At 40.4% G+C, this 18,295-nt stretch overlaps 1 protein-coding gene across 1 annotated transcript in view; it reads left to right on the top strand.

Moving 5' to 3' along the window:
- Positions 1-18,295, top strand: part of LOC309651733 (uncharacterized protein) — a 121,748-nt gene that overhangs the window by 40,230 nt on the left and 63,223 nt on the right. The window contains exon 2 of the mRNA XM_082444715.1: positions 15,195-15,447. The gene's annotated coding sequence lies outside the window, so the exon portion shown is untranslated. The remainder of the gene's footprint in view (positions 1-15,194; positions 15,448-18,295) is intronic.

Below are 18,295 nucleotides of genomic sequence, written 5' to 3'. Positions count from 1 at the left end.
ATGTCCCCTTCATCTCTAGCACATCTGCCCCCATGAGCAGCAAATGCAGAGACCATGACTATATCCTGCTTTAGGGAAAAGGTAGGAAAACACGAAGAGAATGCTTGATTCTTCTATTCTCCCACCTTCCTTCTTTTCCTCCTTTGTCCACTTAACCCGATAAACTGACCTCTTTTTCCTTTTAAAATAGCTGGTGTTAAGAGTGCTCAATTGAAATGGAATAAAGCATTTTTTTCTTGGCACAATTCTTCTAGCTAATGGGAAAAAACATTCTGGGCCATATGGATAATTTTAAGTAAAATTTGCACCTGAGTCATTGGCCTTAGCATCTGTATACTTTTTTAAAGATTTATTTATTTGTTTGTTTATTTATTTTTGGCTGCATCAGGTCTTAGTCGCGGCAAGCGAGGTCTTCGTTGAGGCATGCGAGCTCTTCGTTGCGGGCTTCTCTCTAGTTGTGGCGTGGGCTCCAGGGCTCACGGGCTCTGTAGTTGTGGCGCGTGGGCTTAGTTGCCCCGCGGCATGTGAGATCTTAATTCCCTGACCAGGGATCAAACCTGCGTCCCCTGCATTGGAAGGCAGGTTCTTTACCGCTGGACCACCAGGGAAGTCCCTAGCATCTGTATTGATGAAATATATTGGAGAACTTAAAAATGTCCACTTCTACTTCACTTGTGTAATTAAAAAAATAACGGACTGAGGTGAAATTAATGTAACATAAATTATTTTAAAGTGAATAATTCATTAGCATTTAGCACATTCACAATGTTGCGCAAACACCACGTCTCTCTAGTTCCAAAACAGTTCCATCATTCCAAAGTGAAACTTCATCCACTAAGCCATTTCTCCCCACTCCCCATTCCTGTCAGCTCTTGGCACCCACTAATCTGGGTTCTATGGCTATGGATTTATCCATTCTGGATAGTTCTTATAAATGGAATCATACATATGTGACATTTTGTGTCTGGCTTCTTTAACTCAGCATAATGTTTTGGAAGTCCATCGATAGTGTAGCATACATCAGTACTTCATTTCTTTCAATAGCTGAATAATATCTACTTAATATATATAGCACAATTTGTTCATTTACCTGCTGATGGGCATTTGGGTTGTTTCCACCTTTTGGCTATCGTGAATAGTGCTGCTATGAACACGTGTGTACATGTTCTTGTTTGAGTACCTGTTTTCAGTTCTTTCGGGTATATATCTAGGGGTGGAATTGCGGGGTCATATGATAACTTTTTGCGGAACTGTCAAACTATCTTCCACAGTGGCTGAACCATTTTACATTCTCATCAGCAATGTATGAAGGCTCCAGTTTCTCCACATCTTCTCACCTAACATTTGTTGTATTTTGTTTTGTTTTCAAAATTTATTTCACTCTAGCCACCCTAGTGGGTGTGAAGTGGTACCTCATTGTGATTTTGATTTACATTTCCTTAGAGACTAATAATGTTTTCTATCTCTTCATGTGCACTTGTGTAATTTTAATATTGTAATTCCATCCTGAATTCTAGGTACATGGCAGGGTTTCTCATCTGGTGTGGTATACATAGCGTAGGTCACAGATATGCCAAATTATTGACCCCCTCAGCCCTTGGGGCTGCTGGGGGAGACTCTAGATGGTCAGAGTCCCTGGGGTTATTCATCTCAGGCTGTGAGATGACTACTCCACTTTCTCCATCATTCTCTATGTGTGCCAGTATGTGAATAATTTTGGAGGTACTGGTTTTTGGGGGTGTAGGAAACCAGAGTCCTCTTGATCTATCTTAGTTAATGGGACAACAAACTGACTCTGAGCTGTTTTATAGCATTGGAATTTGTTTAATTTTTTTCAGAAATCATAACAGAACTTTCTGTAATGGCTCACTAAGAATAGCCATTCTTAGACTATGTTCCTAAAATAGGGCTGTATATTAATGTAATTAGAAAAGTCTAGTGATATATTACAACAATCATGATAAGTCATTTAACTTTGGAGAATTTTAATCTTCAGAATGGCATACAACATATGCATACTTTAAATACTAAAATGCAAAGCGTTTAAAATACAAATACTATGTATTTGTTTTATATCATGACTTATGAGAGGTAGATGTTTTGGATTAAATCCCAGTTCTAGGTAGTGTGAGGATCATCCATCCAAGGTTAACAGCTTAAGGCAACGGTTCATGCCAGATATTTCAGTAGTTTAGCTTATGAGATATTTCGTATACCTGGTGCTTAATTAATAGTACTGTCTTTGAATAGCATTGGGAATCATAATTCAAATGAGCTCACAACATAATACCTTATTTAGAGTTATGTAGAAGAGCATTCAGTTGCATTTTAAAGTCCTTCTGAAGCTTCCTCTGACAGGGACTAGATGTTATCATGTCTGGCTTCTGGACAGTAAGTAAAAAAATGTGCAACTGGATGCTCTTGGTGATGAAGAAGGCATTGAGATGGGCCCTTCGATCAGAGTCTCCAGCCTAATCCACTCCTGGAGGGCAAAGAGAAAGAGTTGATACCTGTTAGATTTCGTGAATCAATGGAAACATTATCTGAAACAAAATTCAGACACTGAACCTCAAGGGTCATGTTGACCAAGTCAACCCACCATTTCAGGTTCTTCTGGGTCTTAATCCAAAGCTCCTTTCCCCACCCAGGACATTTCTATGCTCAGAGAAAATAGAAAACCTCCCCTCCCCAAACATAGCCATTTCGTGCTAGTTATATCAGATTAAAATGAACATCATAGACAATCTATGGTCAACGCAATCTAGAACATAAAGATTAGTAAAGAAGACAATAGGAAGTGTCTCAGCAAGGCAATTAGCAACCTGATTGGTAAACTGTTGCAAACTGTACTACATATGCAGACACCCAACCATTGAGTCATGGTTCTTCTCTCAACCCTGGTTTAGAGCCCTTCAAAATTCAGAACTGAGGGAAATGGACATCTTCTAGTTCTGGAACCACCCTAGTATCAGTATGAGCCCAGTAAACACACAGCTTTTCGGAAAAGAGTCAGTGCCAATCACAACCAGGAAGGAAAATCTATTGGATAAAATACATTTAAGATAAAAATTTCCTAATTATCTACAGGATGACTAGCACCAAGGAATGTTTACAGGCAGATAGAAACTATAGGCAATCTGCTCTTTCTTATGGCAAATTGCAACAGACAAAACTCTCCCACAGGAGCTGAACATGTCCACATGCCATCCCAAACAGAGCTTCCCTGCATTTCTTAATAATGCTGTTTTACTGAAGAAATTAAGTTATACTATTTTCTCATTAGCGAAATAACAATATGCATGGAAATGACATAAAACCTAACTTCTGGAGAATATCTGCAAATAAATAGTGAATCCTCTTGTGAAACCAATGCTAGAATATTATTACCTAGTTTAATGGCCTCTTGTCCTAAAATCAAATCTCATAAGAACCAGTGGCTAGAGGAAAAAAGTAGCAAAGAAAAAAGAAATACAACAAAAACAACAGCATCAACAACAGAATCCTTATTTATAGCATCATTTTGTGCTAGCATGAGAACATTTATTTAAAAAATAAATATCTTACCAGGATAGCAGAAACGGTTTTGCAAGTCGTAAGGAACATTTTGTTATAAACACTTTCTACCCGCAGTGGAATGCAAGAAATTGAAGGCACAGTAAAATCAATTCAAAGGTCAAACTATCCAAGTGATGTCTGTGAAATTCATGTATTTGCATTAGCTCACGTATATGAAAACATTAGTATCTGCTAACCTTGAGTTTAGAAATAACCAATGATGGATGTTTAAGAAATGAGGATACCAGGGAAATTATTTAAAATAATAAAGATATTCCCACTGTGACAAGGAAGAGAAAAATATACCAGGGCTTTCTCTGAACGAGATGCTCTGTGTAATTCACGATTTTAATTTAAAAACTGAAATGGCTTATTAATAACAAATTATTCTTTCGTTCATCAAAAATTTTGAGGACCTACAATGGGTCAGGCACTTTTAGGAACTGGGGATATATTAGTGAACAAAATAAATAGTCCCTGCTCTCAGGGAGCCTACATTCTATGGGGGAGGGGATTACAGAGACAATACATGATAATATGTAAGTTTATGTAGTGTTTTGGAAGGGGAACTGTGCTATGGAAGAAGAGAAAAAAGAGCAGGTTGGAAGGGGTTGACAGTGGGAGGAGGTGAGCAAGGGAGGGGGGTTAGTTCAGGTTGCATTTATGTGCTGTGGTCATGGAGACGTATCATAGAGGTGACACCGGAGCCGAGACTTGATGGCGAGAGTTGGCCATGTGAAAACCTGGGGAGAGAAAGAATGTTCCCAGCAAAGGCAGCAGCAAGTGCAGAGGGCAGAAAGAGAAAAGACCTATGGGGCAAGGGAGTGCAGTACATAGCCTGGAGTGCCTTGGGGCCATGTAAAGAACTCAGGCTTTTTCTCCAAGAGAAATTGGGAGCCATGGGGGAGTTGGAACAGAAGAGTGACTTGATCTGACTTTTATTTTAGGAAGATCACCCTGGTGGCTGTGCAGCTTGGGCAAGGACAAAATCCAGGTGACCAGCTAGAAGGGACTGAGATAATGCAGGGGAGAGAGGAGGAGGCTCAGACCAGGGAAGAAGCAGCGGGGCGTGAGGAGTGCTCCAATTCTGGAAACATCATTAAGACACATTTCTCCGGGCCTCAGGTGTGACAGAATCCCCTGCTGCTTCTAACATCAATAAGTTGAGACCACACAGAGCAAATCACTTCTGCATAACTATTTAAAGAAACTCATCTTCAAAGGTTAGTGTAACCAAGAAAAATTTACAGGATTTTAGTAGGAATTTACCCTTCTGAGAAGTGAACACTGTTCTGTTAATACAGCCTTCCTAGTGTAGGCCAGTTTTATTTCAGAAATTATTTAAAATATTTTTTCTTTTCATATTCATGCCTCTGAATTAGTTATTATGTATCTAGTAAGATGAAGACATGGTCTTTACCTAAAAAATTATTTGGGATAATCTAGGTTCCAAAGTTTATTTTTTGTCAGTTTGACTGTTTATATTGATCATATTAACCACATATTTTCCAAATGTCTACTTCATTTCATACTATTTAGAAGCCACGGTAGTTGGAAGGGGGAAATCCATTTTTATTATTCATTTTAAGAGCGAAATGACCATGATAGGAGTGTTCTACCTTAAAATATTAACTCATCAACAACACCAGAGCCATAAAATCAGCAAGGCTACAATGAAAAATGATGGTTGCCATTTCTATAACTTTTATCATTTTCCTGTATTTTTGCTCACATGAAATCCACAAGGGGACTTAGGGTTCAGATTTAGGTGAAATTTAGGGTTTGCTTCAAAACGAAGTAAGGGAGGTTTTGAATTCTACTCAATTTATTGGATTTTCCAAAAAGCCTGCTTTTACCTTAAGGGCATGATTTCTTTCTTGTGATTCATATTTTATCCAAAAGCCTCAGGCTCCTAGAAGTTGAATGTAATGCCAGATCTCATAGACATGACTTCTAAGTACAGCTGTTGCTGTACCAGCTTCCTCCCACTCTGTTAACTCATTAGGATAAGAGACTACCCACAGATATTGGGAGGAATCCCTGATTGTGGTGGGAATAACGGACACAGTCAGGCAACACGAATTCATCCGTGCTGACTGGAAGCGAGACAGGGGATGCACTTGTTAAGGTGATCAAGGCTGAGTGGTTAGGAGGCTGAGCATTGGAGTCAAACAGAGCTGCATTCAAATCTCAGCTCAGCTATTTGGTAGCTCCTCTTCATGGTTGCATTTCTTTGCCTCTAGTTTTTAATCTAGTAGCGGCCTACCTGTGGTGCGAAGCCAGGAAGTGTCATAAATTTCAGGACTTTACCCTGATGTTTAAGGAAAGAAGGGCAAACAACGCTCTTAAACCATGATCTGGGTACTTAATGCTACTGAGATACCCATCGTAGGCTTTCTCAGCAGACAGAGCTACAATATAAACAAAGCTACAATATAAACATATATCCATTCAGACATACATGTTTGTGTGCGCATGTCTGTGTGTATGTACATACATATCTTGCACATAATTTCAATGTTTGTACTTAACATGCACACCTGGGTTCATTTTAGCAGGACTTCTGTTTTGATTTGGTAGGCCTTTTTGCATGGTATTATAACAAATATCCAGATAGCAAAGAGTTCAGTTAGCAAGGGATTAGGAGGTGTCTGGTACATAACAAGCATCAGATAACTAATTTTTTATCATTTATTATAAGCATAGGTGGTGTTGATTACCTCTTTGTCCTTTGCTGTGAGGCAAATAATTGGAAGGATGTTATTAATAAAAGGAAGAGTTACAAGTCACAGTAATAGAATGGAATTCTGACATCCTTCTGTATCCCTGCAGCAGACATCATTATGTATGTGAAAACTAAGAAGTATAGATATATGTCCAATATGCTTAAACCTCAGATATCATACTTTTTTTTCCTTTTGGTTTCACTGTGCGGCTTGCAGGGATCTTAGTTCCCTGACCAGGGATGGAACCCGGGCCCCCCTACAGTGGAAGTGCAGAGTCCTAATCACTGGACCTCCAAGGAATTCCCTGTCCTTTTGGTTTAAAACAAGCTGAGATTTCTGTCTGGACGGTGAAATGGCATCCCCCTTACTAAAGTGCCTGCCACTCCTGGAAAGAATATAAACCTATCAATGGGCAGATTTCCCTGGGGATTATTCCTAGGTGGAGTATTGTCAGACCTTTGCTAAGTTTCTCTGAATAGGAAGTTAGCCACTGCAAAGCTAAGTATTATTTTAATATATTATTTATTAAAGCAATACCTATTATTACCTAAAAAGGAGATTAAGGTAAGGTGAGAATGACTTTCATACTGTCAGAAGTGATTTCTCAAACCCATGGTATTGGAGATTGGTTCAAAATGGCGGAGTAGAAGGACGTGCGCTCACTCCCTCTTTTGAGAGCACTGGAATCACAACTAACTGCTGAACAATCATCGACAGGAAGACACTGGAACTCCAGAAAAGATACCTCACATCCAAAGACAAAGGAGAAGCCACAGTGAGATGGTAGGAGGGGCGCAATCACAATAAAATCAAATCCCATAACTACTGGGTGGGTGACTCACAAACTGGAGAACACTTATACCACAGAAGTCTACCCACTGGAGTGAAGGTTCTGAGCCCCACGTCAGGCTTCCCAACCTGGGGGTCCAGCAATGGGAGGAGGAATTCCTAAAGAATCAGACTTTGAAGGCTAGCGGGATTTGATTGCAGGACTCCAACAGGACTGGGGGAAACAGAGGCTCCACTCTTGGAGGGCACACACAAAGTAGTGTGCGCGTCAGGACCCAGGGGAAGGAGCAGTGACCCCATAGGAGTCTGAACCAGATCTACCTGCTAGTGTTGCAGGGTCTGCTGCAGAGGCGGGGGGTGGCTGTGTCTCACCATGAGGACAAGGACACTGGCAGCAGAAGTTCTGGGAAGTACTCCTTGGCGGGAGCCCTCTCAGAGTCCACCATTAGCCCCACCAAAGAGCCAGGTAGGCTCCAGTGTTGGGCCGCCTCAGGTCAAACAACCAACAGGGAGGGAACCCAGCCCCACCCATCAGCAGACAAGCAGATTAAAGTTTTACTGAGCTCTGCCCACCAGAGCAACACCCAGCTCTACCCACCACCAGTCCCTCCCATCAGGAAACTTTCACAAGCTTCTTAGATAGCTTCGTCCACCAGAGGGCAGACAGCAGAAGCAAGAAAAACAATCCTGCAGACTGTGGAACAAAAACAACATTCACAGAAAGATAGACAAGATGAAAAGGCAGAGGGCTATATACCAGATGAAGGAACAAGATAAAACCCCAGAAAAACAACTAACTGAAGTGGAGATAGGAAACCTTCCAGAAAAAGAATTCAGAATAATGATAGTGAAGATGATCCAGGACCTCGGAAAAAGAACGGAGGCAAAGATCGAGACGATGCAAGAATTGTTTAACAAAGACCTAGAAGAATTAAAGAACAAACAAACAGAGATGAACAATACAATAACTGAAATGAAAAATACACTAGAAGGAATCAATAGCAGAATAACTGAGGCAGAAGAATGGATAAGTGACCTGGAAGACAGAATGGTGGAATTCACTGCTGTGGAACAGAATAAAGAAAAAAGAATGAAAACAACTGAAGACAGCCTAAGAGACCTCTGGGACAACATTAAACGCAACAACATTCGCATTATAGGGGTCCCAGAAGGAGAAGCGAGAGAGAAAGGACCCTAGAAAATATTTGAAGAGATTATAGTCGAAAACTTCCCTAACATGGGAAAGGAAATAGCCACCCAAGTCCAGGAAGCACAGAGAGTCCCAGGCAGAATAAACCCAAGGAGAAACACGTCATTTTGTAATCAAATTGACAAAAATTAAAGACAAAGAAAAATTATTGAAAGCAACAAGGGAAAAACGACAAATAACATACAAGGGAATTCCCATAAGGTTGACAGCTGATTTCTCAGTAGAAACTCCACAAGCCAGAAAGGAGTGGTGTGATATATTTAAAGTGATGAAAGGGAAGAACCTACATCCAAGATTACTCTAACCGGCAAGGATCTCATTCAGAATCAACAGAGAAATCAAAAACTTTACAGACAAGCAAAAGCTAAGAGAATTCAGCACCACCAGACTAGCTCTACAGCAAATGCTAAGGGAACTTCATTAAGTGGGAAAAACAAGAGAAGAAAAGGACCTACAAAAACAAACCCATAACAATTAAGAAAATGGTAGTAGGAACATACATATCGATAATTACCTTAAACATGAATGGATTAAATGCTCCAACCAAAAGACACAGTCTCGTTGAATGGATACAAAAACAAGACCTGTATATATGCTGTCTACAAGAGACCCACTTCAGACCTAGGGACACATACAGACTGAAAGTGAGGGGATGGAAAAAGATATTCCATGCAAATGGAAATCAAAAGAAAGCTGGAGTAGCAATACTCATATCAGATAAAATAGACTTTAAAATAAAGAATGTTACAAGAGACAAGGAAGGACACTACATAATGATCAAGGGATCAATCCAAGAAGAAGATATAACAGTTATAAATATATATGCACCTAACATAGGAGCACCTCAATACATAAGGCAACTGTTAACAGCTATAAAAGAGGAAATCAACAGTAACACAGTAATAGTGGGGGACTTTAACACGTCACTTACACTGATGGACAGATCATCCAAACAGAAAATTAATAAGGAAACATAAGCTTTAAATGACACAATAGACCAGATAGATTTAATTGATATTTATAGGACATTCCATCCAAAAACAGCAGATTACACTTTCTTCTCAAGTGTACACAGAACATTCTCCAGGATAGATCACATCTTGGGTCACAAATCAAGCCTCAGTAAATTTAAGAAAATTGAAATCATATCAAGCATCTTTTCTGACCACAATGCTATGAGATTAGAAATCAATTACAGGGAAAAAAACACAAACACATGGAGGCTAAACAATACGTTACTAAATAACCAAGACATCACTGAAGAAATCAAAGAGGGAATCAGAAAATACCTAAAGACAAATGACAATGAAAACACGACAATCCAAAACCTATGGGATGTAGCAAAAGCAGTTCTAAGGGGAAGTTTATAGCAATACAAGCCTACCTCAAGAAACAAGAAAAATTTCAAATAAACAATCTAACCTTACACCTAAAGGAACTAGAGAAAGAAGAACAAACAAAACCCAACGTTAGTAGAAGGAAAGAAATCATAAAGATCAGAGCAGACATAAATGAAATAGAAACAAAGGAGACAGTAGCAAAGATCAATAAAACAAAAAGCTGGTTCTTTGAGAAGATAAAAGAAATTGATAAACCATTAGCCAGACTCATCACGAAAAAAAGGGAGAGGATTCAAATCAACAAAATTAGAAATGAAAAAGGAGAAGTTACAACAGACACTGCAGAAATACAAAGCATCCTAAAAGACTACTATAGGCAACTCTATGCCAATAAAATGGACAACCTGGAAGAAATGGACAAATTCTTAGAAAGGTATAACCTTCCAAGACTGATCCAAGAAGAAAGAAGAAAATATGAGCAGACCAATCACAAGTAATGAAATTGAAACTGTGATTAAAAATCTTCCAACAAACAAAAGTCCAGGACCAGATGGCTTCACAGGTGAATTCTATCAAACATTTAGCGAAGAGCTAACACCTGTCCTTCTCAAACTCTTCCAAAAAATTGCAGAGGAAGGAACACTCCCAAACTCATTCTACGAGGCCACCATCACCTTGATACCAAAACCAGACAAAGACACTACAAAAAAAGAAAACTACAGGCCAGTATCACTGATGAATATAGATGCAAAAATCCTCAACAAAATGCTAGCAAACAGAATCCCACAACCCGTTAAAAGGATCATACACCATGATCAAGTGGGATTTACCCCAGGGATGCAAGGATTCTTCAGTATACTGAAATCAAGCAATGTGATACACCATATTAACAAATTGAAGAAGAAAAACCATATGATCATCTCAATAGATGCAGAAAAAGCTTTTGACAAAATTCAACACCCATTTATGATAAAAAGTGGGCATAGAGGGAACCTACCTCAACATAATAAAAGCCAGATACGACAAACCCACAGCAAACATCATTCTCAATGGTGAAAAACTGAAAGCATTTCCTCTAAGATCAGGAACAAGACAAGGATGTCCACTCTCGCCACTATTACTCAACATAGTTTTGGAAGTCCTAGCCACGGCAATCAGAGAAGAAAAAGAAATAAAAGGAATACAAATTGGAAAAGAAGAAGTAAAACTGCCACTGTTTGCAGATGGCATGATACTATACGTAGAGAATCCTAAAGATGCCACCAGAAAACTACTAGAGCCAATCAATGAATTTGGTAAAGTTGCAGGATACAAAATTAATGCACAGAAATCTCTTGCATTCCTATACACTAATGATGAAAAATCTGAAAGAGAAGTTAAGGAAACACTCCCATTTACCATTGCAACAAAAAGAATAAAATACCTATGAATAAACCTACGTAGGGAGACAAAAGACCTGTATGCAGAAAACTATAAGACACTGTTGAAAGGAATTAAAGATGATACAAACAGATGGAGAGATATACCATGTTCTTGGATTGGAAGAATCAACATTGTGAAAATGACTCTACTACCCAAAGCAATCTACAGATTCAATGCAATCCCTATCAAATTACCAATGGCATTCTTTACAGAACTAGAACAAAAAATCTTAAAAGTTGTATGGAGACACAAAAGACCCCGAATAGCCAAAGCAGTCTTGAGGGAAAAAAACGGAACTGGAGGAATCAGACTCCCTGACTTCAGACTATACTACAAAGCTACAGTAATCAAGACAATATGGTACTGGCCCAAAAACAGAAATATAGATCAATGGAACAGGATAGAAAGCCCAGAGATAAACCCACGCACCTATGGTCAACTAATCTATGACAAAGGAGGCAAGGATATACAATGGAGAAAAGGCAGTCTTCTCAATAAGTGGTGCTGGGAAAACTGGACAGAATGTAAAAGAATGAAGTTAGAACACTCCCTAACACCATACACAAAAATAAACTCAAAATGAATTAGAGACCTAAATGTCAGACCAGACACTATAAAACTCTTAGAGGAAAACATAGGAAGAACACTCTTTGACATAACTCACAGCAAGATCTTTTTTGATCCACCTCCTAGAGTAATGGAAATAAAAACAAAAATAAACAAATGGGACCTAATGAAACTTAAAAGCTTTTGCAAAGCAAAGGAAACTACAAACAAGACGAAAAAACTCCCAGAATAGGAGAAAATGTTTGCAAATGAATCAACGGATAAAGGATTAATCTCCAAAATATATAAACAGCTCATGCAGCTCAATATTAATAAAACAACCCAATCAAAAAATGGGCTGAAGACCTAAATAGACATTTCTCCAAAGAAGACGTACAGATGGCCAAGAAGCACATGAAAAGCTGCTCAACATCACTAATTATTCGAGAAATGCAAATCAAAACTACAATGAGGTATCACCTCACACCAGTTAGAATAGGCATCATCAGAAAATCTACAAACAACAAATGCTGGAGAGGGTGTGGAGAAAAGGGAACCCTCTTGCACTGTTGGTGGGAATGTAAATTGATACAGCCACTATGGAGAACAGTTTGGAGGTTCCTTAAAAAACTAAAAATAGAATTACCATATGATCCAGCAATCCCACTACTGGGCATATACCCGAGAAAACCATAATTCAAAAAGACACATGCACCCGAATGTTCATTGCAGCACTATTTACAGTAGCCAGGTCATGGAAGCAACCTAAATGCCCATCGACAGACGAATGGATAAAGAAGATGTAGTACATATATACAATGGAATGTTACTCAGCCATAAAAAGGAACAAAATTGGGTCATTTGTAGAGACGTGGATGGATCTAGAGACTGTCATACAGAGTGAAGTAAGTCAGAAAGAGAAAAACAAATATCGTATATTAACGCATATATGTGGAACCTAGAAAAATGGTACAGATGAACTGGTTTGCAGGGCAGAAATAGAAACACAGATGTAGAGAACAAACCTATGGACACCAAGGGGGGAAAGTGGTGGTGGTGGGATGAATTGGGAGATTGGGATTGATATGTATACACTAATATGTATAAAATGGATGACTAATAAGAACCTGCTGTATAAAAAAATAAATACAATTCTAAAATTCATTAAAAAAAACCCATGCTATTGATGAACCTCCTATTCATCAGTAAGTCACCAGCTCACAGATATCAATTTATTTTTATAATGTACTCATAAATCAGTTTGATGGATTTTTTCCTTATAATGAGCAGAATATTGTGCATATCAGGGACAGGAAAATTAATCATTAACCTAGGGGTCATGAAAAATTAATTTAGAATGAGTTGACAGCTGTCGTGTGGGTCATTATTACTTTGTTAGAGACAAAGCTTGCTGATATTTCTCTAATACTACTGTGAGATAACAGAAAAAAAATATATTTAGGTCTCTTCCCCAGTTCCTGCAACAGAGCTTGTAAAACTCTTGCAGTTTCCTAGTGATAAGAGCACTGGGAACATCTTCTGTTCTAATATTTGGTCTTTGAGCCCCCGTCCTGACACAGAGTTCCCAAACCCCTTGCAATTTCCTGGATGATAACAGTGTCCTTTGTTCTAATAACATGACTCTTGGTGTGTTCCTGAATGGGGGCTGGTCACCAGAAAGACCAAGCCATGATTAGAAACTTAGAATTTTCAGCACCATCCCCTTCTGCAGCGAGGGAAGAGGGGATACAAGTGGAGTTAATGATTGATCATCCCTATGTGGTAAAGCCCTCCATGAAAATTCCAATAGTTTGGGGTTTGAAGAGCTTCTAGGTTGGTGGCCACGTGGAGGTGCTGGGAGAGTGGCACACCTGCACAGGGCATGAAAGCTCCGTCCCTTCCCACACACCTGTCCTACACATCTCTTCCACCTGGGTGTTCATCGGTGTCCTTTATCATATCCTTTTACAATAAACTGGTAAACAGTAAATAAACTGTTTTCCTGAGTCTGTAAGCCGCTCTAGCAAATAAATGAAACCTGAGAAGGGATCATGGGAACGTCTGATGTATAGCCAATTGCTCAGAAGCACAAGTGACAACCTGGCTTTGCTATTGGCGTCTGAAGTGGGATGAGGGCAATCTTGCGGGATGGAGCCCTTAACCTGTGGAATCTGATGCCATCTCCCAGTAAGTGGTGTCAGATTTGAGTTATTAAATTGTAGGACCCCCAGCTAGTGTTGCATAGAATGGCTTGAAACTCCCACACAGTAGTGTCCGTAGCGTTCTGAGTGTGATGGTTGTGTGAAAGTAAAGGAGAGACACACTCAGTAGTGTAGGTTTTTGCTACACAAGTACTGCATTATAGTTTCTAATGTTAATGAAAAGTACCACAGGCTTTATAGCCAGGGTTATTATTATCACTTTGTAGATAATTAAGTTGTGTTTCTACATCTTAACAAAATGATTTTTATCATTGAGTATTGGTATTAGAGTCTCATGTGTGTTCAGTAGTTGTCATGTGGCCAGAGAGAGTTCATGGAATCTCTCTAGTGTATAATTTATTAGAATTTTGGCGTTACCTCTGTTTGACATAAAATTAAGTAACTTCAGAGTGTAAAAGTTACCGAGAGACACTCCAACATCATTTTGTAATTTTACAGATAATTTTACAAATGAAGGAATTTGAGCGCAGAAAGGTGATGTAACTAGTACAGAATCACAATTAGTGGAAGAGCTAAATGCAGGATCCAGGCGTTGGACTCTGGTCCCCAAGTTCCTCCTTAAAATGTGAGGAATGAGTGAAGGAGCTCCCTCTGAGGGAGGCCTGTCCAGGATATCATCAACTAGAGCAAGAATTCAGCATTCATAACACTGAGAGGCTGCAGGTAGTAATTTTAAGGAGAATAAGAAAAGTATATTGACTTGCATTTGACAACTCTGACTTTACTTTCTCTAAACTTATTTGCATTTGTAGCCATTGCAACTCTAACCAGAGCATTAGAAATATGTTTTTATTGGCAGAGATCTTATTTTTCAAATAGTGTCATTTTGTAACTCTGTTATCAAGCTATCAATTTAATCTACAAAATCGATTAAAATTATGTTTTGATCCTTTCTTGGCTTTTTGTTTTGTGGGTTGGTTGGTTGGTTGTTAGGTTGTGATTCATTTATTTTTGTTTGTGGTTTAGTATCAGTGCTGCCTAGGATATGGCAAGTTTGCTAATGATGCTAATTAAGTTTACATGTTATTTAGTTTTTCTTTTTTTTAATCGCTGACACTCCACCTTGATGCTGAACTGCTCATTATACCACGGAGCTCAGAAATGTACTCCTTTTTGTACATGAAGTATGTCCACTTAGCATGTAGAATTAGCATGGGTTTAGTTCCCTTTAGACATTTTATGTTCGACTGTACAAAAGCACAACGAATATAACCAGGGTTCAGAAGGTGTTTTTACAGAGCAGAAATAATGAGCCTGATTCTCTGACTCACAGGCTACAGATGGATCCCACTGTCAGGTTAGCAGGAGAGGAAGAAAGAAAACAATTTTCTCTTGCCTGTTGGTCGGGAACAGGTTGTAACCTCCTTGTTTCTTCTATCCCCAGAGCCTACTGCATCCTGGAGAATAGAGCTGCCCCCTCAAGCCCCTGGGCCCTGACTTCCCAGCCTGACCGCTGTTCAGCCAAGCTCTTGTGATGCAGCACAGAGGGTGACATGATTCTCAGGAGCCAGAGCCTGGAAAGCTGCCAGGCAAGGCCTCCTTTCACTGGCTCTTCCCCTCCCGTGGATATGAGGGTCTTCTCCGAGCTCGTAGACACAGTGGGATCCTTGTGATGATCATCTCGAACAAAGGAGCAAGTGAGTTTTTGTTTGTTTGTTTTTTACTGTCAATTATTGTTCATCCATTTAGGGCTGAGATTGAGTTTTTAAATCACAGTAGCTGACTTTGAAGAAGCTAAGGGCCAAAAGACAGGCTTTTCCCCAAGGTCTGTAACCAGCTAGTGGCAGAGTTTGCATTCATTCCTCTTTCTACCACACCACCCTTTATTTCTTTCTCTCTACAGTGTCTACAATACTAGTTGCTCAGTAGATAGTTACTGGTTTAATTTGATTCAGTTAAGTTAATCATCATATGCGTTAACCTCATCATAGCAGTTGGCTCTTCCGCAAATCTCATGCCCAGGGAGTAACTCCAGCTCAGACACGAGCTCCCTCCACCCTCCTCTGGAGGCCAGCTGGAGCTGTGGGAAAGCTCAGGCTCCCATTCCTGCATCCTTGAGACCTAGCAGTGGTGCAGCAGAGGAGAACCATCCCCCATGACCGTCTGACCGACCCCTCTGGGTTTTGTTCACCTTCTCTGGGAGCTGTTCATCCACCCTAGGGTGTGGAGCTGAAAGCAAATCAGTCAGTCGACTCGTGATCAACGAACATTTTCTGGTGCCTCCACTGTGCCTGGTAGAGTGCTGGGCACTGGGAATATAGCGATACAAGATGTGGCTCTTTCCTCCAAGGAGCTCAAGGATGGGGGGATGTGGCTGGCCAGGCCCGAGCCTTCTTAGGCCTGATGAGCAGAATGCAGACCTGCCTCATCTGCGAGTAGGTAGAGCCTGGAGAGCCAGCCTGATATTTACAAGGCAAGTTCATGAACTTCCCCCCCAGCTCGTGACCGGTGGTTTCCTTTTTCCACCCAAGACTCCTGTTGGGGCGCCTCTGTGAGGACTGGGTGAGGCCGTGGGAGGTGAGGCCACTCACCTGCTTGCTTGTACCGGTTTCCCCCGCTGTCCGAAAGTGGAGCGTTCCTACGAAACCTTTCCTAAGCCGAAACGGCGTAAAGGGAAGAAGCAATTACCTTAGGACACATCTTATTAACAGATGCTCAAAATACAACAAGATGAAGCACAGATGCCCACAGACACAGTTCAAAGCTTATGGTGGCTTGATGCTGAGATGCTGAGTGTAGTTCCCAGGGAAGGAGCCTCGTGGGACCACTCCAGGTGCAGGGGGCGCATGCTGCCTCCATCAGGGCTGCTGCAAACACATGCTGAACGCTGTTTTCGCTTTCTGCCTTTTTTCGTAAAACAGAATATCCTCTTCAGACTTATTTTGGTTACGGAAAACAGGTACTAATGTAGGCCTTTTGTAAAAGTGAAGTGTTTAAGTGGTGTCAAGTGAATTTTCGAAAAGCCAGCATATCTAGATCTAGATCTGTTACACAGCCTCATTACAGATTTGAATTTCACAAAAGTGAAAGCAACTTAAATCCTATTTGTCATTCTTTCCCATCTTTGATCTCGGACCAGCTATTTATTGCCTGGTGCAGGTCATTCGGAGTCAGTAGGGTGGGTAAGAATAATTTGCACTTTAGCAGGAGTAAGAAGAGTGGGATAAAGGTCGGCTTTCCCAGCCACCAGGAGGCCTGCTTCTATTTTTTTTTTTTTCAATTCTTTTTCATTGTGGTTTATTATGGGATATTGAATATAGTTTCCTGTGCTATACAATAGGACCTTGTTGTTTATCCATTCTATATATAATAGTTTGCATCTGCTAGTTCCAAACTCTCAATCTAACCCTCCCCTGCACCCCTCCTTGGCAACCACAAGTCTGTTCTCTGTCTGTGAGTCTGTTTCGGTTTCGTAGATAAGTTCATTCGTGTCATATTTTGGACTCCATATATAAGTGATATCATATGGTATTTGTCTTTTTCTTTCTGACTTACTTCACTTAGTATGATAATCTCTAGGTCCATCTATGTAGCTGCAAATGGCAAAATTTCATTCTTCTTTATGGCTGAGTAGTATTCCATTGTACATATGTACCACATCTTCTTTATGCATTCATCTGTCCATAGACATTTAGGTTGTTTCCATGTCTTGGCTATTGTAAACACTGCTGCTATGAACATAAGGGTGCATGTATCTTTTCGACTTATAGTTTTGTCCAGATATATATCCAGGAGTGGGATTGCTGGATCATATGGTAACTCTATTTTTAGTTTTTTGAGGAACCTCCATTATGTTTTCCATAGTGGCTGCACCACTTTACATTCCTACCAACAGTATAGGAGGGTAACCTTTTCTCCACACCCTCTCCAGCATTTGTTATTTGTAGACTTTTTTTTTTTAAATAAATCTATTTATTTATTTATTTTATTTTTGGCTGCATTGGGTCTGCATTGCTGCGCGCGGGCTTTCTCTAGTTGCAGCAAGCGGGGGCTACTCTTCGTTGTGGTGCGCGGGCTTCTCATTGTGGTGGCTTCTCTTGTTGCGGAGCACAGGCTCTAGGCAGGTGGGCTTCAGTAGTTGTGGCGTGCAGGCTTCAGTAGTTGTGGCACGTGGGCTCAGTAGCTGTGGCTCACGGGCTTAGTTGCTCCGCGGCATGTGGGATCTTCCCGGACCAGGGCTCGAACCCGTGTCCCCTGCATTGGCAGGCAGATTCTTAACCACTGCGCCACCAGGGAAGCCCTGTAGACTTTTTATGGCCATTCTGACCAGCGTGAGGTGGTACTTCATTGTAGTTTTGATTTGCATTTCTCTAATAATTAGCGATGTTGAGCATCTTTTCATGTGCCTATTTCAGGAGACCTGCTTCTTGCCCTCCACGTTCTAGCCCAGAGCAGCCAGACTCTGTGCCCTGAATGCACGTGGCATTGTGGGAGGGGACTGAGGTAGAAGACCTTGTGCCACAGCCAAGTCCCCCTCTTGGCCAA

This window comes from Balaenoptera physalus, assembly GCF_965194825.1.
Source record: "Balaenoptera physalus genome assembly, chromosome: 21".
Lineage (NCBI taxonomy): Eukaryota > Metazoa > Chordata > Mammalia > Artiodactyla > Balaenopteridae > Balaenoptera > Balaenoptera physalus.
Note: the sequence above shows the minus strand (reverse complement) of the source record. Positions and strands in the feature narration are given on the sequence as shown.